We start from the raw sequence: 22763 nt of genomic DNA, 5'->3' as shown, positions 1-22763 counted from the left end.
GGTCAGGGTGGCTCTCGTCATCTGGGTAAAGGAAGTGGTAGGCAGAACTCATGCCCCCTTCGCAAAGGGAAATTTGTGCCCTGCTTTTAGGCAGACAGGGAGGGCAGAGAAATCTTCCCGAATCTTTTCAGTTGCCTCCAGCTCAAAATAATCCTTATGCCAAGGGGCATATTTTGGGGTGACATTCTGATGCCCTTTAGAACGAACAAATGAACGAATCACTATCCAGAAAGCTATCCTTAATACTTAGAGCGCTGTTCTTTAACATGTGAAACAAAATTCTCTTAACCCTTATGACTCAGAGTGTGGTCGCAGACAGCAGCATTGACATCACCTGGGAATGTGTGAGAAAAGCAAAATCTTAGGCCCCTTCACAGGCCTACTGACGAGGAATGCGCATTTTAACACAGTAAAGTTTGAGAAGCATTGCTGTAAATGTCAGCCCCGCCAAAATATTCCCCAGTTAGCCAGAATGCTTTCCCTTCCCCGCCTGAAATTCTACCAATTAGAAATCCACTGTGGTTAACAAGGCTTTAAAAAGGCAAATACCTCTGAGTGGGTTAATGGCCCAGCCCTGAGGAGAATTTGTTCAAGGAGATTGCTTCCCTCCCTTCGAACCTTTACCTGAGACGCACAGTGCCTACAGAATGGAGGTTTTATTTGGAAAAGGCAGGAGAGAGCGAAGCGGGAGATAGTTCGGTGACTCCCCAGGATCACCACAATAACCTCTAACTCTGCTTCTCGCCTCCTCCCTTGCCCCCTGCGGTCTAGTCTCCACTCAGCCCTTAGAGGAGCTTTTAAAAAAATGCAGGTCAAGTCATGGAATTCCCGGCCCGCTGCATTTAGAATAAAATCTGGATTCCTGATCTGGACCAGAAGACCCCGGAAAATCTCCTTCAGCCACGCCAAACCCCACTCCTGTTGTCCGGAGCCCCAGCTCCGCTGACCTGCCTCCTTCTCTGGGCGCTCGGGCTCCCTCTGCCTGCTGTACTTGCTGGTCTCTCTGCCTGGAAATCGCTGCCCCTCCGTCTTCCCTGCCAGGTTCGCTCAGTCTATGCTTAAACGCCAGCTTTCAGAGAGGCCACCGCTGACCAAACCCCAGCTGTCACTCTATCCCATTGCCTTTCTTTCCTTCATTGTAGGCATCACTATTTGAACTTGCCAGACTTTCTCATTTGCTTATTTATTTTCCGTATATCCCAAGACACACATACGCACACACACACTCACCTCCAGACACACACTAGATGTAAACTCCATGAGAACAGGGAGGATGTGAGCACCTAGAGCAGTACCAGCCAGAGGAAGTGCTCAGCAAACACTGTGGGGCAGATGCAGGTGTCGGTGAAGGTGACCCTGGGGCAGGGTGCTCCACTATCCACCACCACCACCAAGACCAGCCCTGTACCTTGAAAAGGAAAAGGAACTGGTTCATCTCCCTTATCCTGCTCCCCACACTCTGTGGCCTGTGGCCTGCTCCCTTCCAGGACACAGCCTTGCCATTGGCTCTATGGGTGTTCAAGTGTGAAGAAGTTTACAGAGGGCCCACGAAGTCAAGCTGGTCTAAGGGCAGGTCCCAGGGTGGGTCTGACTCGAAGACAACAAGCGCACCTCCAGAGATTCATGGAGTTGCCAGTTGCCAATTTGTTAAACCATGAGATACTCATGAACCCCTGATCAGGGCAGAACCTTCTGTGGAAGGCCACACTACTAAAAGTTTGCTTGGTAAGTGGGAAGTCAGATATGAAGGCTGTATGGATGCGATGCCTGCCTTCTACACGCGTGCACCCGCACACACGAGGCCGAGGGGATGACTGTCAGGGAGACAGAGTGCCAGCCCCCACTGCACTGTTTAGTGCTGGACGGGCCCTGCCGGGTAGGCCTCTGTCACACCTCTTCATTTGGGATTGAACCGTTAACCAGGAGCCAGCCTAACTAGTGGGCCATTTTCTACACACAGGTTCAGTATGTTCAATCAAGGCCAGGAAGTTTCTTTGCCCACTCTGCTTCCTACACAGGTCTCCCCTGTGGCCCTGAGACATCTCTCCAAGGATAGCCTCAGTGGCCCCACATCTAGGTCCGTGGGGACATCTTTCTGTGGCTCCCGAAGACCAGCTACCTGGGCCATGGTGCGACCACTGGTCTCTTGCCGTGGGTACCCATCCTCCACTTACCACATTATTTTTATGGGAACAAGTCCTCTGGGTTCATAAAAATCCACTGACAGGACAAACTGAGGGGCTGCTATATTCTCATCATTGCTGTTAATAACGCATCTCAAAGGAGGAAATCCTGTGGGGCTTTTTTCCTCCTTCCTTCCCATTAAGTATCCTTCATTTTCGTATTTTGTCTTTGTCATAAGGAGTGTGAACAAGTCACTTTTCCTTCCTACATACCCTCCTCCATTTCAAGCTCTTATCTTATGAAGCATAATAGTTTAGGAAGTACCTGCCCCGCCCCTGCCTCTTCCTCCTCTTTCCACGATTAACCTCCATCCACTGGAATGTCTGGAGTAAGAAAAGCAAGAGGAGGCTGCAGGAGATGAGGTTACAAAACAAAGTGAGGAATGTCATCCTGCACCTGCACCTATGGGCCCCAGTGCTCAGCTTGGGAGTGTCCCTACCTTGAGGGCCACCTGTCACTACAGATCCGGTAGTCCTGGCCCCATCTGAAGGGGTTTTCTTCACGTGACCAGAACCAATCTGGGAGATATTGCTTCTTCATCCTCTGTCTCTCCTTGCTTTGACTCACTTTTCTTTCCTTCCTCCTCATCCTCCCTCGGCCCTCTAAGACCCCTAGGATTGTCAGGTCAGCCGGGGTATCCTTACCTCATAGGTTGTAGATGTCAATGGGCTTGAAGCAAAAGCCTGAGAAAGAGGGATCAGGAAGAGGTGGGTGTGGGGTCTTATGCCCAGGCTTGAGGGGGGTCTTTGCCTGCTTGATGGCACGTGGCAGATCTAGAAGACCTAATGTACCCCATGTACTGAATTTGGTAGCAGAGGCACTGGGGTATGGGGAGTGGGAGCTGCTCACCTGGGGGCCTGGCCAGAGGCAGACCACTTTCTCAGGTCTGACCCCTCACTCCTGCTCCCTCCCACCTCAGCCCTGGCCTCCACACTCCTCTCCTCATTGGTCACCCTCCTTTTCCTCTCTATCCCAGATCCCTTTAAACATAAGCAGAAACAAATTATTTATGAAGAGCCCTCATTTACAATGCATCCATAATGCCTGGGAAGACACTGATAATTTATTTAATGAGCACAGACATGATGATTCACAAACGATGATTTCAGTCAGAAATTAGCTTCATTAATTTGCCGTGAGCCCTCTGTTTTGATTTAGAGCCTCAAGAGTACCTCAGACCCACAAATCTCCTCAGCATTTCTGTTGCTCCTGCCTGAGTCTGGCCAACGTGCAGCTCCAGATCACCTTGCATCACGGCCTTCCCACCTAGCCATGCCTTGTGCTGACCCCACATCCTGCCTCTGGGTTGACCAGTTCTGCTCTGCAGGAACCTCTCCAACCCGCTGTGCAACTGGCCTACCTGTGCCTCAGGGTGCCCACCTGGGGGTGCTCGGGGCAGCTGCAGAAGCAAAACCTCTGCCTGAGCTTCACTGTCCTAAGTCCCCTCCTCCCAGGATACTCAAGGACCTCATCTTTATCCCCTAAGCAAACATGGATTACGTTTTGCTGCCCGCATGAATTTTAATTATTTTTATTTTTTAATTTGGCTATTTCTACCCATTACACGAACACATGGGTTAAAGAGACAAACAGTGCTATAAAGCTTGTATTCATACAATAAACAGCCGTCCCCCACTCACCATCCCCATTTTCATTTAGTATTTACCGCCCTGTCTTGAAAAAATATGCTTAGATTATGACTTTGGGGTTTGTTTTTTATTTTCAATTTCAGGCATTAACTCTTGGCTTCCCTGTATAAAATATAAAGGCTTAGTTCTCCTTCACCTCACCCCCTCCTCTACCCACACATACTTCTAGGCCAAACGTAGCAAACAATGGCCCTTGGCCACCACCTGCTTTCGTAAATACAGTATTAGTGGAATATACTCCACGGCCACTTGCTTACGCATTGACCGAGCCCATTTTAGTGCTGGGACAGCACAGGAAAGCAGCTGCAACAGAGACCATACAGCCCACAAAGCCTAAAATATCCATTATCTGGCTCTTTTCAAAAACGCTTGCCAACTTGGGTCTGTCCTCACATCCCACCCATGCAGTTGTGCTGAATTTTGGTTATAGATCAATACCAAGGGGATCCATTGCCATGCTCACCCAAGCCACGCAATATACCAGCAGTACTTTTCTTTCCTGTACATTTGGTCTTCACTTGCATTTGTAATTGCCTTTTTTGCTTGTTTGTTTCCATTTTTTTTTTTTTGTACTTAGTATTAAAACTCAACAAACAACTCACCAGGAGAATAAATCTATTTGAACATATTAAAGTATTAATTTTATTCACTTGGAGATACTGTTTTAAGAGCCTATCAACCAGGGGCGCCTGGGTGGCTCAGTTGGTTAAGCATCTGCCTTCGGCTCAGGTCATGATCCCAGGGTCCTGGGATCGAGCCCCGCATCAGGCTCCCTGCTCAGCGGGAAGCCTGCTTCTCCACCTGCTTGTGCACTCTCTCGCTCTCTCTCTCTCTGACAAATAAATAAATACAATCTTTTTTTTTTTTTTTTTTTAAGCCTACAGACCTGCTCCAATCTGAACAGGTTACTCTCTAGGCCTGCTGCACGGCCCTCACGCTGCTGCTAGAGGGGGCCTTTGCCTCTATCCTGTACTTGATCCCCTATTTCCAAGATCTAAGTCATTGACTTTCCTGACTTACTCTAATTTTAAAGGAGCACGTACTCCACTATCATCCCAAGAAAAAAAATACAGAAGTGGTACAATTTTTGAGACCCTGCCTGTCAGAAAATGGCTTTATTCTCTCCTGATAATAGTTTATTGTTAGACTAGGAATGCTAATAGAAGGAAATTATTTTACTTTGTAAGTCTGAGGTCAGTTTCCACTGTCTTCTATCAGTCTTACTGTTGAAAAGTCTGATGCCACTTTGATTTCTGATCATTTGGGGGGTTTGTATGTTTTTCTCCCAGCAGGATAAATGATCTCCATTTTCCTAGTGTTTTCAAATTTCACAATGTGCCTTGATTTGGATCAATTTCTATCCTGTAGGCAAGGCACTAAGCAGGCCCTTTCAGTCTGGAAACTCACCTCCATCCATTCTGGGAAATTTTCAAAATTATTCTTTTGATGATTTACTTCCTGCCAATTCTCTATTCTTCCTTTCTGAAACTCCAGTTGTCTGGGTGGTATAGCTTATGAACTATCCTCTAACCTTATTTTTTCCTTCTTATTTTCCACCTTGTTGTGTTTCTGCTCTATGTTCTGAGAAATGAATGTGAATGAACAGCTAAGAGACATCAGTCAGCTGACGAAGCAGCTAAAATGACAGACTCGGACCAAAGCACATAAACCTAAAACTACTAGAAGTGAACAGAATATTCGAGAAAATGAAAACTTGGGGGAAATTATTAGTATTCTCACAGAGATACAAAAAAGACTAGGAAGCTGTGAAAAAGTGACGTTTGGAGAACACAATAGCAGCACAATGATAACAAAACTAAAATTTCAACAGAAGTGGAAGACTCAGAAACCAAATGGAAGTTCTGGGTGGGCCCAGACAGCCATGACAGCGTGGCTGGACCACTCCTTGGGGGTACCTCTGATGGCGCTATCTTTTGGTCCTCCCTCTCGGAATGAACAGAATCAACAGAGAGGGCAGGGATGAATCTGGCTGCCAGTAGGAGGGAAGGCTGGGGCTCAATAATCGATATCTATTCACTTAATCACCCTGCATTCACTGTGGTTCCTCCACATTCAACTTTGCCAGGTGTTAACCCAGTCCAGAGACCTTGTGTTTTTAGTCTCTCCGGAGAGCAAATCTGTAACCCTCCCATCTACTGTCTGGTTGTGTACAATGGTGAAGAGGATGGAGGAGGGCAAGGGGTGCAGCTTCTAATCTCTTATTAAACTAGACTTTTAACCAGTTCTGTTTTAACTCTTCCTCAGCCCCACTTCCAAGGGTACGTGGTACCACCCATTATAGAGACTTTGAGGGTTCTGGGACAGATTTGAGTTATTTCTTAAATTTCCCTACTGCTGACTTAGGATTTAGCTTTATTGTGGTTTAGCTCCTAAGTCATTTATCACTAATAGGTCTTCCCAACTGCCATATTGTTGTGGGCAGTTCTCCTGTTCTCTTTGTTCTTATAAGAATGTCTTCACCTTTTGGGGATCCCTTCAGTGTCTTTTTTTTAAGATTTTATTTATTTATTTGGGGGGCAGGGGCAGAGGGAGAGAGAGAGTCTTAAGCAGACTCCCCACTGAGCACAGAGCCTGACTCAGGGCTCAACACCTTGCAAGCCCGAGATCATGACCTGAGCTGAAACCGAGAACCAGATGCTTAATTGACTGCGCCACCCAGGCGCCTCCCCCTTAGTGTCTTTTAACTGATGTTTCATTATAGATAAAAACTAAATGCTTATGTTTAACGTGCCATCTTTCAAAGAAGTCTCTCAACATAAAATTTATGAATAGCCCTCTTTGTCTTCATCATTGGTGTCTCCTACCAGACCTGACCGTACACAATGCTCATAGCAGCTACTCAGTAAATAGCAGGCTGGCCCCAGATGAATACTTGGGGAACATTTGGGGAATGGCTGATGTCTCCTCACAATGTCATCATTTAAAGCGTCATCTGTCCTCACCTCTCTTCAGTCTTCCTTTCCTCAGTCCGGGCTCCACTCACACTGAACTGGATCCTGCGGTGGCACACCGTGGCAGCCCACGAGCCACGCGTGTCTGGTGCTACGTCTCCTGGGAAAGCCCTGCCGGCTCACACAACTGCATTTGTACATGTGCTCTTCCCTCCGTCTGGGATGTGAGCTTCTTTGCTCTCCGTTTGAAATGAAGGTCTTTTCTGGGAGGCCTTTGATCAAGCGCTCATCCCTCTCCAAAACTCTGGATCAGATGCCTTTCCTTTGTATACTCAGAGAACTATGAATTTAGCCTTTTACAGCACTTGCCACAGTTTGTTACAAACATATGTTTACATATTTTTTCCGCACCAGACTATGAATTCATCCAGGACAAGTACTCATCTTATTTATCTCTGTATCCTCAAGACCAACCTCAGAGTCTAGAATTGGATACTCTTCTTGGGAGTAAAGAATGAGAGAGGAAGCATGCAAGAAGGGAAGAAAGAAAGAGAAAGAGAAGAAGGAAGGTAGGAAGAATGGGAGGGATTAATCCCGGCATTCAGTTTCATCTGTTCTGTACCTTCATCACAATTCATTTCTGCTAACATTTGACTTCTCCTTTCCATGAACTTGTGTGGTAAATTTTATAATTGCTCTCAAGTGTATGCTGCCCATCCTTACAGGAGGTTTATAGTTCCCACGCCCTTGACATCAGATCTGGCCATGTGACTTGCCTTGTCCATTTAAATGTGAGTGGAAGGGACAGGTGACACTTTAGACCTGGGGCCTCAGAGCTGTTGTGTGGTTCAGCCATATTTTCATTTATTTTTTATCACAGGATCAGTGATGTCCCAGATAGGAGCTGATTCTTCTTCCTGTCTCCTGAAAAGAAGACCACGTGGAGCAGAGCCATAGCTAGTCTGCAGTGGAACTGACCTACATGTGGATGGAGAAATAAACCTGTGTTATTGTAAACCACCAGTAGAGGGTTGTTTATTATTGGGCAGTAACATAGCCTAAGGTGAAAGACATACAGGTAGGTACAGCTGTGTTGGTGACAGTCCCGTGGGTATGCAATGCAAGAAAAGCCATAGGATTTGAGAATACATCAGCTGGAACACCATCCTATTAGCCTCCTCTCCAACAGTGAAATCCTCTGCCCAGGACCCTGGGCCTTTGAAATTTTGCCTGAATTCCTTTGGTGCCAGGGTAGGGAGTTCATCAGATTGTGTGTCAGTTCATTTCATTGCTGGGATTCAAATTGTTAAAATAGTTTTCAGTTGGTTCTTCCCCACTGGTTCTACTCCTGCCACCTGTAGCCACCCAGATCAATCCACTCTAGATTCCACAGGAATGCACTGGAGTTATTAAAAGTTTAGTCATGTCCAGGCTAAATATTCTTACTTTGTAGGAAGTCTTAGAAGATGAGACGAAAGCTATTCTGACTCCTTACAACAAATGAAGATAATCTTTCAAGTCCAAAAGTACCATGACTCTTTGTATATTCCACAAATGGAAATGGCATTTTTAAACAGAATTTTCCCATTTTACAACTTTAAAATTCACAGAAACACACAATCAATGAGCTTGACCCTTAGTAAAATAAATTATTAAATTTTGCCAACTTGCTTCCAAGAAAGCCTTTTTAAAATGCACATGATTTGGTTAACATGTTTGAAAACCATGCACATTTTAAATGCTTCCAAATACTCAGAGAGGAATGGAGTCCTATGTAGATGCCACTACATTTCCAGGAAACCCATCACGGTTCTATTCTAATGAGCTTTTCACTGATTTATGCATTGTGTTGCTTTTAAATAACCAAAGAGACAATCATTACAAGAAGTAAACTGAGCAACTCCAGAGGGTAGAAGAAAGAACAGTATGGTCAGATAATGCGGGGGTGGGGGGGTGATTCCCACTTTGATAAACAGTTCTCTTTTTCTATCATTGATCCTTCTTATTTAATTAAAAAAGTAAATCATGAATACATATGTATCATAAAAAATTCAAACGCTATTGAACTCTACTGAGCACACTGTCCAATAGAACTTTCTGTGATGATGGAAATGTTCTATAACTTCACTGTTCAATAAAGTAGCCATTAGCCACCTGTGGCTGCTGAGCACACCAGAAATGCAGTTACTGAGACTAAGGAACTGATTTTCATTTTTATTACATTTTAATTAACTTGAGGCTGAATACTCACATGTGGCTAGTGGCTACCATATTGGATAGCACAGATACTGAATAAAAAAGTAAAATCACATTCATCTTCAAAGCCCGTAAGAAACCACTGTTAATGGTTTGGTATATTCTTTACACAATTTGGGGGTGGGCAATGCTATATGTCATGTAAATGCATCAGTGGTTTACAGAATGGGCTCTGAAGTCAGATACCCTGAATTCAAATCCTGAGTCTGTAGCATATTAGATGTGTGACCTTAAGCAAGTTCATTAACCTCTCAGTTTCCTCATCTGTAAAACAGGGCTAATAGCCCTTAGGGATCTACTGAGAAGTAATACTGAGGAATAACCAACATGTGCAAAGCCCTTAGAACAGTTCCTGGTACATAATAAGCATTCAATAAATGTTAGATATTGGTATTATTATTATTGTATGAATATTGTTCTGTGGCCTAGTTTGCACTTCCTGTCTTAGAAAGCTTTCTATGTCAGAGCATATAGGTCTACCTCATTTTAAAAATATGAACTTTTGGGCGCCTCGGTGGCTCAGTTGGTTAAGCGACTGCCTTCAGCTCAGGTCATGATCCTGGAGTCCCGGGATCGAGTCCCATATCGGGTTCCCTGCTTGGCAGGGAGTCTGCTTCTCCCTCTGACTATACCCCCTCTTGTGCTGACTCTCTCTCTCTCTCTCAAGTAAATAAATAAAATAAAATCTTAAAAAATAATAAAAATGTGAACTTTTTATAAAAATACAAAAGTAGTAAATGCACATGGTAAAAGAAACAAACAAAATGAATAGTCAAAATTGGCTTACTTTCACTTTCTGAAATGGTAGTCAGATCAATCATTCCTAAGATACTGTAAGAATTGGACCACATTTTCTTTTATAATAAAACCTGCTTAAAAGAATTAGAAAACAAACAAAATAGCAAAGAATTACCAAGTTAGAACTGGGGGGAGAACAGAGGACCAGGGAGACTAGCCCAGTCCTAAGCACTAATTTTTCCCCAACAGAAAAATAAGGAATCCAAATATAGGGTTATCAGACAGTGACTTTGAAATAACTGTACTTATACTCAAGGAAATAAAAGACAAATTTGAGAATTTCAGAAAAGGACTAGAAACTATAAAAAGGAACCAGATGGAAATCCTACACCAAAAAATATAATACAACAAAAAATAATAAATTGCTTATTGGATGGATTTAAGTGCAGACTATAAACAGCTAAAGAGTGAATTTGTGAGTTGGAAGTTAAGTTAGGAGAAAATAACCAGAATAAAGAATAGAGAGATAAAAGGATGGGGAAAAAAGCCAGAAGAGAAGATAAAAGATATTGAGGATGGAATGAAGCCTAATTTATGTTAATATGGATTCTCAGAAGGAGGCAAGACAGACTATGAAAGATAATAATATTGGAGGCAAAATGGCTGAGAACTTTGTGAAACATATGAAAGGCATCAATCAGTAAGTTCCAGAAGCCCTATGAACCACAAACAAAAGGAAGCAAAAAGAAAACACTAGATGCATGGTCATAAAACTACCTCAAAGCAAAAACAATAAGAACTCTTAAAAGCAGCTGGAGAAAAATGTTAGATAAGCTTCTAAGGAGCAATAATAAAACTGAAAGTTAATTTCTCAACAGAAACAATGGAAGCCAAAAAATTTCAGCAGAATGCTCTCTTAAAAATGCTGTAAGGAAAAAAACTGTCAACCTAGAATTTCAGTAAAAATGCCCTTCAAAAATAAAAGTTAAAAAAAATAATGAAAGACTTACAGAAAAAAAGTCTGATTCATCACCAGCAGACTCTCACTAATGAAAATACTAAGATACTCTAGAGGCAGAAGAATGATCTCTAGAAGGTTAAAAATGTAGTGGAGAATGAAGATCAACAAAAATGGGAATAAATCTGTATGAATGTTGAGTGTAAAACCAGACCCTAAAGTCTCAAGAGGCTTAAAGTATATTTAAATTTAAATATGCGTGTAAGTTAGAGAGAGTAAATGAAAATTAAAGTGTGCTAAGGTCCTTGCACTATTTTGGACAAGGAAGGGTGCCAATTAATATTAGATTTTTGTAAATTAAAGATGCAAGTTGCAATATCTAGGAAAACCATCCCTCTGTTCCTAATTAACCTAGTTTTTATGATAAACGGATTTTGAATTCTATCAAATGATTTTTCGGCATCTTTAGAGACTACAATAGTCACCCCCCCTTATCTGTGGGGGACACATTCCAAGACCCCCAGTGGAGGCCTGAAACCATGGATAGTTCTGAACCCTATATAGTCTATGTTTTCTCCTATACACACATACCTAAGATAAAGCTTAATTTACAAAGTGGGCACAGTAAGAGATTAACAGTAATAATAAAATAGAACAATTATAACAATCTACTGTAATAACAGTTATGTGAATGTGGTGTCTCTCTCTAAATATCTTATTGTACTTATCCTTCTTCTTGTGATGCTGTGAGATGATAAAATGCCCACATGATGAGATGACAGGAGGGGACTGTCGCAGACACTGTGATCTCTCTGACCATAGCTCAGAAGGAGGAGCATCTGCTCCAGACTGTGGCTGACCACAGGTAACTGAAAGCATGGAAGGAGAAATTGTGAATAAGGGGGCACTACTCTTATCACCTTGTTTTTACCTCCTGAACTATTTTTTTTTTAAAGATTTTATTTATTTATTTGACAGAGAGAGCAGGAACACAAGCAGGGGGAGTGGGAGAGGGAGAAGCAGGCTTCCCGCCAAACAGGGAGCCCGATGCGGGGCTCGATCACAGGACCCCGGGATCATGACCCGAGCCAGAGGCAGACGCCTAACGACTGAGCCACCCAGGTGCCCTACCCCCTGAACTATTAATGTAGAGTGGATGACACAGGTTCTTTGGTATTTCAGAGTGGTTTTTCATGGTTAATATTTGTAAATGCTCTATGTGTGCTTGAGAAAAATATGCATTCTGTGATTAATTGGTGAAGGTTTCCACATACACCTATATTAAATCAAACTTGTTAACGGTGTTGTTTTAAAAATAATTTACAAACTCAATTGCATTGCTATACATCAGCAACAAACAGAATCTAAATTTTTTAAACGATACCAACCACTTAGAATAGCATTTAAAAAATCAGGTACCTACCAAAATGTGGTAAGACCTGTGTTAAAAGTTATAAAACTTTATTGAAAGATAGTAAATAAGATTTAAATAAAGACAGATATTTTGCTCATAGTTTGGAAGACTCATTGCAGAGATGTCAGTTCTCCACAGGATGTGTGTGTGTAGTAGGCAAATTAACAAATGACTCTGAAGTGTATACAAAAGTACAAATTACCAAGAATATCTAAGACACACTTAAAGAAGAATCAAATGCCAAGACTTATTATGGAACTATGATGATGTAACAATATGGCACTGATACAGGAAAAGACAGACTAATGAAACAGTACAGATACCTAGAAATAGACCCATTCATCTGTGAATACTTTATGACAGAGGTGATGCTGTAATCAATAGGGAAAGGAAAGATTTTTCAATAAATAGAGCTGGATCAATAGGTTATCCTTATAGGGAAAAAAAAGAAAAGAAATTTAACACCTAGTTCACACCATATACAAAACTTATTTCTAAATTAAAATGCTGACTGTAAAAGTGAAAACTAGGGCGCCTGGGTGGCTCAGTCGTTAAGTGTCTGCCTTCGGCTCAGGTCACGATCCCAGGATCCTGGGATTGAGTCCCGCGTCAGGCTCCCTGCTGAGTGGGGAGTCTGCTTCTCCCTCTCCCTCTGCCTGCCGCTCTGCCTACTTGTGCTCTCTCTCTCTGTCAAATAAATAAAATCTTTAAAAATAAATAAATAAATAAATAAAAGTGAAAACTACAAAACTTTAGTAGAAAAATTTCCTCATGACCTCAGGGTAGGAATGGATTTATTAAAAGAAAGAAGAGGAAAAAAAAAACTTAAAGTGAAATAAACGCAACTGAATTAAAATAAATAAATTCTGTTAGTCAAGATACAGCATTGAGAAAGAGAAAACAATAAGCCACAAATGGAAAAAGATATTTGCAGTATATATACCAATAAAGGATTTGTACATTCATTGTATAAAATACTCTTACAAATAAATAAGAAAAAGTAAAAACCTTAATGGAAAAATGAGCAAAAGATGCACCAGTCACTTCACAAAGCATGAAATCTGAACAGTCCATGAACATGTGGAAAGATGCCCAACCTCATTAGTGACAAAAGAAACAAAATTTTATTTTATTTTATTTTTTAAAGATTTTATTTATTTATTTGAAAGAGAGAGAGCATGAGTGGGGGAAGGGGCAGGGGCAGAGGGAGAAGCAGGCTCCCCACTGAGCAGGGAGCCCGACGTGGGACTTGATCCCAGGAGTCCGGGATCATGACCTGAACAGAAGGCAGATGCTTAACCGACTGAGCCACTCAGGTGCCCCAAGAAAAAAAATTTTAAACCAGAAGGATATACAAATATCCATTCAACATACTGACAACCTTTTAAAGTTTAAAGTTTGGTGAGGATATGACACAAAGGGAACTCTCCTATATTGTCAGTAGACATAAAAATTGTTTAGCCATCTTTGACAACTGGGTTTTTTTTGTAAAGCTGAACACATGCATACCTCATGACCCAGCATTTCCACTCCTAGATCTATACCCTGGAGAAAGTCTTGCACACGTGCACCGAAAGATGTGTGCAAGAACATTCTTAGCAGCTGGTATACCATGCAAACATCCATCAGCTTGGGAATGGCTGAATAAATTACAGTACACATCAATAATCTTTTATCCAAAACATTCACAGTGGGATTTTTTTTAATTTTAGAAAGATAAAGAAAAACACATATATATGTATATGACATATATATGATGCAACAAACATGTAACATTTTCTGAAGTAAAAACATGAGTTTTTACAATAAATTGGATAAATAAATACTGTAAACATCAGTTCAAGTTTTTTTACTTTCAGAATTTCAAAGAAAAGATGACACATGTTACATAAAGAAACACTACAGAGCAAAGAAAATGAATAAACTATAAACTATAACTACATAATCAGCATGCATGATTCAGGAACATAATGATAAGTGAAAGAAACAAATCAAAAATAGCAAAACTAGAACTATATTAATTAGGGATACAAGCAAGGACATTATTATTATTTCTGGAGGGAGGAAGGGGATGTGATCAGAGAGTATTTGTTACCCCCTCAATTTTAAATTGTATATGTATTTTTTACTTATATGTTCACACACAAAAACACTTTTGCATATGATACATTTCACAATAAAAAGTTAAAGATAAAAAAGCTATTGATTTTTATGTATTGATTTTATAACTAGCCACCTTATTCTTTTATTGTTTCTAATATTTTTCTATCAAAACTCTTGGTTTGTATAGGAAAGCATCGACCGTATATCATGATAATTTTGTTTTCTCCTCTCTAATATTGAATTTCTTTCTTTTTTCTTATCATCACATTGGCTGTTGCCTCTAGATCAATGGTAAAATAACAGAGATCATCTTTTTTTCTCAAACCTTTCGTGGCTCACCTTCTGCAGTGTTTTACCCCTAAATGTATGAAGAACTTTTGCACGGTTGCAACTGTCTCAGGATGCAACAGACCACTTGGAGAGACAAGCAGTGAGCTTCTGTGAACTTACGTTTTACTTTGTTCCTTGTCTATCACTGCACATGATGTGGGGACCCTGTCATCATCCCATGGCTCTCCATGGGGCCAAATGGAAGGGGCCAAAATGGAAGGAGCACTGCCTGAGTGCCGGAGGCTGGACAGACTGTCACTGATGAGCTCACACAGAGGCCAGGCTGAGCGGCCTTCTCCACAGAGCCCAGAAGTGCTCAGGTCGGGCTCATCTTCAATTACAGAATTGGCTGGCTCACAAACCGGCTGGAGGGAGTCCTCGGTCTCAAACCAGACACCTGCGTGCCTGTGACAGATCTGTCCCCACAGGCCATTCTCTGAGCGGAGCACGGTTGAATCCAGAACAAACACCTCTCTCAAAGGGCCTGTGTTTCCTCTAATAGAGTTCAAATTGAGTGTCCAGAAACCTGGATGCTTTTTTATTTCTTCAGTGCCTTCTGCAGCAGCTGAGGGGATTCCCTGGGCCCCCATCCTGCCCACATCTCAGGACCTCCTCACCTGAGAAGTCTGCCACTCCTGCAGCTTCCCAATTGTTCTAAAGCGGTGCCCAAGAGGAGTTATCGAAGGGCTGTCTGAAAATCTGGGCGCCCGCATGGATAATACATCTGCAGAACTTCCGGGCAGGAGCTGCGTTAATAATTGCTTCTAGAGCCTGGGTGGGCAACAAAATTAAAACTTTTTGAAAACACAGATTCAGAAGTCCCACCCCAGGCTAATGGAATTAGAATCTCAGATGATAGGGTCTGGGAATGTGAGTTTTTAAACAAGTACTATTAGTTAGCTAGTACTACATAACAAACCACCCCAAAACCCATGGCTTAAAGCAGTAAGCATGTATTATTTCTCATGAATCTACAAGTCATCCAAGCAGTTCTCCTGGTCTCAGCTGGTTCATGCGTTTATGGACACGTGTAGTGTGGGGAGGTAGTTCTATGATCCAGGCTGGGCACCTTCACTTTGAGGGGAATCAGCTAGCTGAAGGCTAGTCTATGAGGAGGTTGGCTGGGCCCCCAACCACATGGTCTCTCCTCTTCCGGGAGGCCAGCCTGGGCTTGTTCACAGGGGTTCTGAGAGAGAATTAAAGCAAGCAAGACTTCTGGAGGCCGAAGCTTGGAACAGGCACATCGTCACTTCCACCATATTCCACTGGCCAAAGCAAGTCATAAGGCCAGTCCAGACTCATAAGGGAAAGGGAACACGATCTACTTCTTCATGGGAGAAGCTGCAAAGTCCCACAGCAAGAAGCATGGGTGTTGGGAGAAGGGAAAATTGAGAACATTTTTGCAATCAATCTGCTGCATATGTCCCCTGGTGAGCCTAATGCAGGCAGCCTGGCATCAATCTACAGACCATCTGTGTGTTCCAGGGATAAATGGTGTCCTCTCAAGATGACTACAGAGAAAGCCACTCAAGGCCTCCCATTGTGTCATTCATCCATGGGGCTTAATTAATTCTCACAGCCCGAGTCTGCACCTTGTTACTGGGACCAAAACCTCAATCTTGTCCAGTGGCCTGGCTGACCCCACCCAACTCACAAAAGCCTCAGTTCTTTTTTTTTTCTTTTTAAGCTTTTATTTATTTATTTGACAGAGAGAGACACAGCGAGAGAGGGAACACAAGCAGGGGGAGTGGGAGAGGGAGAAGCAGGCTCCCCGCAGAGCAGGGAGCCCAATGTGGGACTCGATCCCAGGACCCTGGGATCATGACCTGAGCCGAAGGCAGTCGCTCAACCGACTGAGCCACCCAGGTGCCCAAGCCTCAGTTCTTACTAACCGAGAGCCAGTCGGTTCATTTACATAGAACCAGCTGCCTGGACATTTGGGTCAGCATTCTTTTCCTCTAAGCAGAGACATGGAAAGACAAATCAGAACCAGAAGTTTGCTCTATGTATCAGGGAGGATGTTTTCAGTCGCCACTGATAGAAAAATAAGCTCAAGTGACTGAAGCAAAAAAGAGCAAGTTTACACATTTGTGTAAGTCTGTAGGCCCATCTTGATCCAGGAGCTTAAATAATGCCTTTAGGCTAGTCCTCTCCATCTTTTGGCTTCTGCCTTCTGCTGCATAGGTCCCATTCTCAATCTCCATTAGAATACTGAGCACAGGCGCAAGATCATTCAAAAATGAGAATGTGTTTTGTCTTTCAATATTCCAGCAAAATCTTGTTTCTTCTTACTGACTCTGAGTGGGTCACATAGTTATCTCTAAGCCAGTCACTGTGGGAAGAGAATGTGATATTCCTTATCCTGATGAGGATGGAATGACAAATAAAGAAGATAAATAAGAAGTGCAGTATGTCAGATAGAAAAAAATAGAACAGAGAAGGAGAATAGAAAATATCAGAGTAGGGGCTTAATTTTAAACAAGGTGGTCAAAGAAGACATCACTGAGGGGTGTAGATCAAACACGGGCCTGGGCAAGGTGTGCAGATGCCTACCGAAGGGCATTCCGGACAGAAAGAAGAGACAGCATGAAGTCCCTGCGGCCAGAGTGGGATGGTCTCATTGGCTCTTTGCTCCCATACATTCAGAGACACCCTCCCAACCCTGCACAGGGAGCTGTGGATCAACCACCTGGTTTCACCACCTCTTCATACAGATGAAGCCAGAGACACTTTAATCCTTAATTTTTCTTGTTTTTTTCTGTCAAGACATTGACATTTTTGAGGCTCATGGGCCAGTTATTTTGCAGAATGTCCCTCAAATAAGGCTGGTCTGATATTCCTCAATATCAGGTCCAAGTTACACATATTGGGCAGAGATACCACAGAAGTGATGGTGTGTTCTGCTCTGTGTCATATCAAGAGACCCACGACATCAATTTGTCCCAACCCAAGATGTTAACTTTGATCATCTCATTAAGGTGCTGTGTGTCAGGCTTCTCCACTGTAACGTTTCTGTTTTTCCATTTATCATCCTAAATATCTTGTGGAGAGATACTTAAAGATTATGTTAATATCCTGTCTATCAAACTTTCACCCCCTTGTTTTGACAGCTTTTTTAAAAAAATCCCAAGTAATTTAAATGAGCAGCCAGGGGTGAGAACATTCCCTGGAGCTTCCCTGGTCCTGGATCCTTTAAAACTAGGAGAGAGAGATACTGCACAGTCTTCTCCCAGGACTCGCCGCTCACCGTGGGCCACAGAGGAAAACAGGCTATTGCAGCATTGCCCACTGTGCCTAAGCATGAGGTAAGGGAGTGCTGCGGGAGGAGCCTCTGACCCAGTGGGAGGAGCCTCTGACCCAGCCAAGGAGGTCAGAGTCAACATTGAGCACAGTCTACAGCAGCTCTGGCCCAATGGCTCTTAGCCTGGGATGTTTCCTCATCCAAGTCTGACCTATTGCAGAAGAGGCCCTCTGTTCTCTGCTCAGTCTCCACAGCATCCCAAGACCTCAGGCCCCTCTGACTACAGCAGATGAAGCAGGACCTTGCAGTCAGGAAGTGGGTTTCACATAGGGTGACCAACTGTCCCAGTTCACCTAGGACTGATGCCCTGGACCTAGGACTTTCAGAGCTAAAATCAGGAAGTCCCAGGCAAACCAGGGTGAGATGATCACCCTCACAAGCCACTGTAGCTAGACATACCTGGTACTCAGTAACCAAGAACCACACCCAGAAGTGATCTAGAAAGCCAGGTTGAAAACAATTGACCTAAAAGATGGGGAGGACTCAGACTGATCTTTAAGAAATGGATAGGCCCAGAGAGTACAGAGCAAGATTGAGGGGAGGGACAGAGAGTTTCTGTGTTTGATACAGCGGAGGCACAGAGGTCAAGTGGGACTGAAAGAAGTCCATAAACCAAAATTGGCTGATGACTGGTGTGAATGAGAAGATGGAGATAAAGTGTCTTCCCTCCTTCTAGTTCCCACAAGCTTCTCCTTCAGTGTTCTGACAGCTGTCAGAGGATTCAGGCACTGAAATGATTATGACATCCACCCCTCTACTCCCCACTGCACACATATACACACAATATACAATTCCAAAAAACAAAACGTAAGGAATTCCAATAAAATTCACATCTTCTCTTTCTCACTTTGTTGATGGCCCCATCTGCTGCTATTCTAACGGTGTACCTGATCTGCCTATTGGGTCATCCAGCCCTGCTCCTCACACTGCAATGCCCTGCTGACCTGTTTGTCTCCTGCTCAGCACTGGAAGCTCCCCGAGGGCAGGTATTCTGCCTAAAGCATCTCCATACTCCCAGCCAGGGCTGAGCACAAGCATCAAACAGATGGCATTCTCAAAGTAGGCAATCTGAAGAGAGTTTAATAAAGGGCCATTTACAAAGATGTGGGCAAGGTTTAGGATGGTGACTCTCTACCTTGCTACACATTAAATGTCCTGGAGAGTCTTAGAAATCACTGCTGCCTGGGTCTCATCCCCAGAGAAGATGATGCAATTAGTCTAGAGTTGCACTACCCAGTAAGGTAACCACATGTGGCTACTGAGCATTTGCAATGTGGCTGATCCAAATCAAAATGTTTTAAGTGCAAGACACACAGCACATTTTGAAGGCTTAGTATCAAAAACAAGAATGCAAAATATCTCATTCATCATATTTCAGAATGATTTCTTATTGAAATGGTAACATTTTAATACTGGGGTAGATAAAATATATTATAGTCTGGTTGGGTTTTCTTTTACTTTTAATATAATGTGGCTACTAGAAAATTTAAGATTACATACGTGGCTCAAATCATATTTCTGATGGACAGCACTGGTCCAGAGCACAGCCTGGCATCAGATTGGAATTTTAAACAACTCCCCAGACGATTCTAATGTGCAACCCAAATGAGAAGCACTGGTTTGGAGAACTCATAAGACATAATGCAGTAGCCTGTGACCAGCAACAGCAGGTGATTATAGGGACATAGTGAGAGTAGCTCTATAAAGAGAACTGCCTGGCAGGGGCAGTGGTCTCTTGTAGAAGGATGAAGTAAACTCAAGTTCAATAGGGAGAAAGCAAGGGAAATAAACACTCAGATCCCTCTCTCCTCCTGCCTTTGATCCTCAACTGGTGATCCACCTTGCTGAACTCAAATGACAGCCAAATGACAAGGGAGCCTAGTTGATGCAGCCCATGCCAGTCAGCCTCCCTGGGCCCAGAGCAAGGGTGAAAAGGATGCAGAGTGAATTTAAAGGGGCAAATGGAAGATATCCAGCTCAGGCACTTAATGAATGTTTTGGGAATACATGAAGATAAGCCCTTAGAATAGTAGCACTGATCACGGGTAGGCTGTACACCTTCCATCTCTCCAATCCTAAGCCCTAGATTAATATCCAGTGAGAAATGGAATTAGCAGCATTTGGGTTGCCCAGAATGATTTCTAAAGCTAGGAAACTCCTAGGCATCCTCTTTACTCACAAACAGTAATTTTGAAGTGCTTGGGTACTTCAGTTCCTACAGAAAAAAAAATGTTGAATAATAATACTAATGACCAATAAATTTCTATTCATTGAGTGCTTACCATATGCCAGGCCAAGTGCCTGCATGTAAAGTGCTTCACATAAATCATAACACAGTGTGGCTCTATGCTTTTTTTTCAATTTCACACTAGAAAATATATATTATGTGTCAGGATATAAATATGGAACTATTTTTGTCTCAACTCTTCCTAAGGTCCCAAAGATGAAAAAGAAAAACATTTAATGCCAGCTATTCCCACATTCCAAAGGATGGCATCCAGTGCTTTTGTAGGATGTACTAAGGTATCATTAAGTGGGGTCTGCCAGCATTCTGGAGAAAGGGATAGTGGCTACCTGAGGCATGACCTCCCTGTGATCACAGGAGTACAAGAGACTGAGCCAAACCACTCAGGCACTCATCAAGCTCTATTTGTGCCATAAGTACTATCTTTCCATTGGCCAAGTTCAAAGTCAATGGGGTAGCAAAGTACTCCCTACCAATTGTAATGCACTGAAATAGCACATGACACAGGAAGGGAGTAAAGAATTGTGATCAATAACCAATCCAAATAATCACAGTAACAATCCAATAATTCAAAGACAGAAGCAGCAGTTGACATTCCCTCTGCCACACCAGGCTTCCCAGCCCATAGCAGCCTATGAATGCTCACAGGGAGGAAATGCTTTAAACTTGGTAAAAGTGTGGAGTGATACAGTTACAGCACTGAACAGGACACTTTACAGAAATGAGAACTTTCTTGAAACTGGAACTGGTCAGGAGACATTTTGTTGCCTAAGAGTGACCTAAACAAGATTATGAATTTACCCAAAATTCTATCTAAGACCAGGGGAGAACACATCTGTATGTCACGTGGAGATGCCCTGTAGGTGGAAGGATGAGTTTGCTTCTAGAATCCCCACTGAGTCCAGATCATGCAGCAAACCAGCCTTATACAACCAACTTACAACTTACAACTTGACTGTTTCTTTGACATTATTCAAATAGAAAAACCAACACCTTTGCCTTTAGAATGTTTATTTTGTTTAATATGTTGTAAACACAGTTTGAGAAACAGTGTTTCTAAGAGAAGCATTTAAAGATTGCCTTTACTCACCTTCAAAATATTTACAGAAAAGATGAAAATCAGAATGTTTTCAACTGTACCCAAAAGAAATCTGTTGTGCTCTAGTTAAGATTCACAGAAGGGGAAAGATAAAGTCTGTCACAATTAAATACAAAGCAAAAAACACACTGTTCCGAAGCCAGCAAGCATGAGTTCATTTCTCATGGACTTGGAGAAACATCCCTTCCTCAGGAAAGCTTTCTTGTGATAAAAGGAACTGAGGGCATGATAAAAGGTATTAAATGGACTAATGTTCTCTTCTGAGACGTGTCTGATAAGACATGGATGGTGAGATCAAGTTTACTGGGCTATTTCTCTCCACAGCCCTGTGGACATAAAACCACCTTCCTCACACCCTTTCCCACCTTGCCAGGACAACCGCCCTAAGGCAGAGGCCATACCAAGGAGTCCACTTTGCACTGTAAAACAAGTAGCATCGTGCAAAAATGCTAGGAGTCAAGGTACCTACCCCAGTAAGTTCTGGAAGTCACCCTGAGCCCATTCCCCAGCAGATTCCACCTCCCTCTAAAGGTCCTATAGTCTTGACCCGTTAAAATCGATTCACTCTTCCTTTCCATCCAAAACCACTGATAATGACAGCTCATTTGCTAAAGAATTTGTGTCTTTCCATGTGATCTTGCTCCCTGAAAAATGATAAACTGATGCCAACCGAGCTGGTATTTTCTTCTATCTGGAAATGACAACTCACATTCCCCAACTTCCTCACATGAGATGCAGCTCTGCCATTTCTCAAGTTCTCTCATCACCAAATGGAGCTTCCCAAAGACAAACACCTCATCTGGCTCATTTCTGAGTCTTCAGTCCGCAGTACGGTGTCTGGCACTGTATATATTCAATGTTTGAGATTGTGTGAATAAATAAAGGAGCCTGGGGTCACAAGAGATTCCTGCATGTGTAATAGTTAGGGGAGAACCCAGAAGGATGAAGGACATTACTGACCACAGGCATGATGTGATTTCTGCATGTGCTTTCTCTTCCTTCCCCTGTGCCTAAGAGCTGATAACAATCAGTAAGAAGAGTACAGAGGTCTATGGGAGGATAGCTTTGAGCCGCTGTGGTCCCTGTATCTCCATTAATAGTCAGGGCTGGCTTCGTGGGCTTGTGACCAGTGCCGTTGGCAGAGCCCTGTGCTCAGAAAGCCCCACACTTGGTTTCATGTGCTATGTTGCCTTCTTGAAATTCATAATAATTTTTGAATAAAGAGTCCTGCCCTGCACTTTCGTTCTGGGAGTCTTGTAAATTATATAGCTGCTCTGTTTATATTATAATATGGGGAAGTTGAGAACAAGGAGTAATAAATGCTAAGGTTCCTCCCAACAAGGGCATTCCAAGAATCTGTTGCCCTCACTGGTTTCCTAAGAACAAATACAGGCATCCTCCAGGGGACATCCTCAGCTAGGCACCACCTGCCTCCCTCAGGCATTGAACCCTGAAGGCATTTTCAGCATCTGACTCCTAAACCCATAGGTTCTAATGGAGAACAAAGAAGTTCAATCTACCTTACTTTCAACTTTGCTGCTAATACTTATTACAATCATTTCCCCTTCTGGATA

The sequence above is a fragment of the Mirounga angustirostris genome, unplaced genomic scaffold (genome assembly GCF_029215605.1).
Source record: "Mirounga angustirostris isolate CCGP_5_RB_7025 unplaced genomic scaffold, mMirAng1.0.hap1 SCAF_1, whole genome shotgun sequence".
NCBI classification, from domain to species: Eukaryota; Metazoa; Chordata; class Mammalia; order Carnivora; family Phocidae; genus Mirounga; species Mirounga angustirostris.
Note: the sequence above shows the minus strand (reverse complement) of the source record.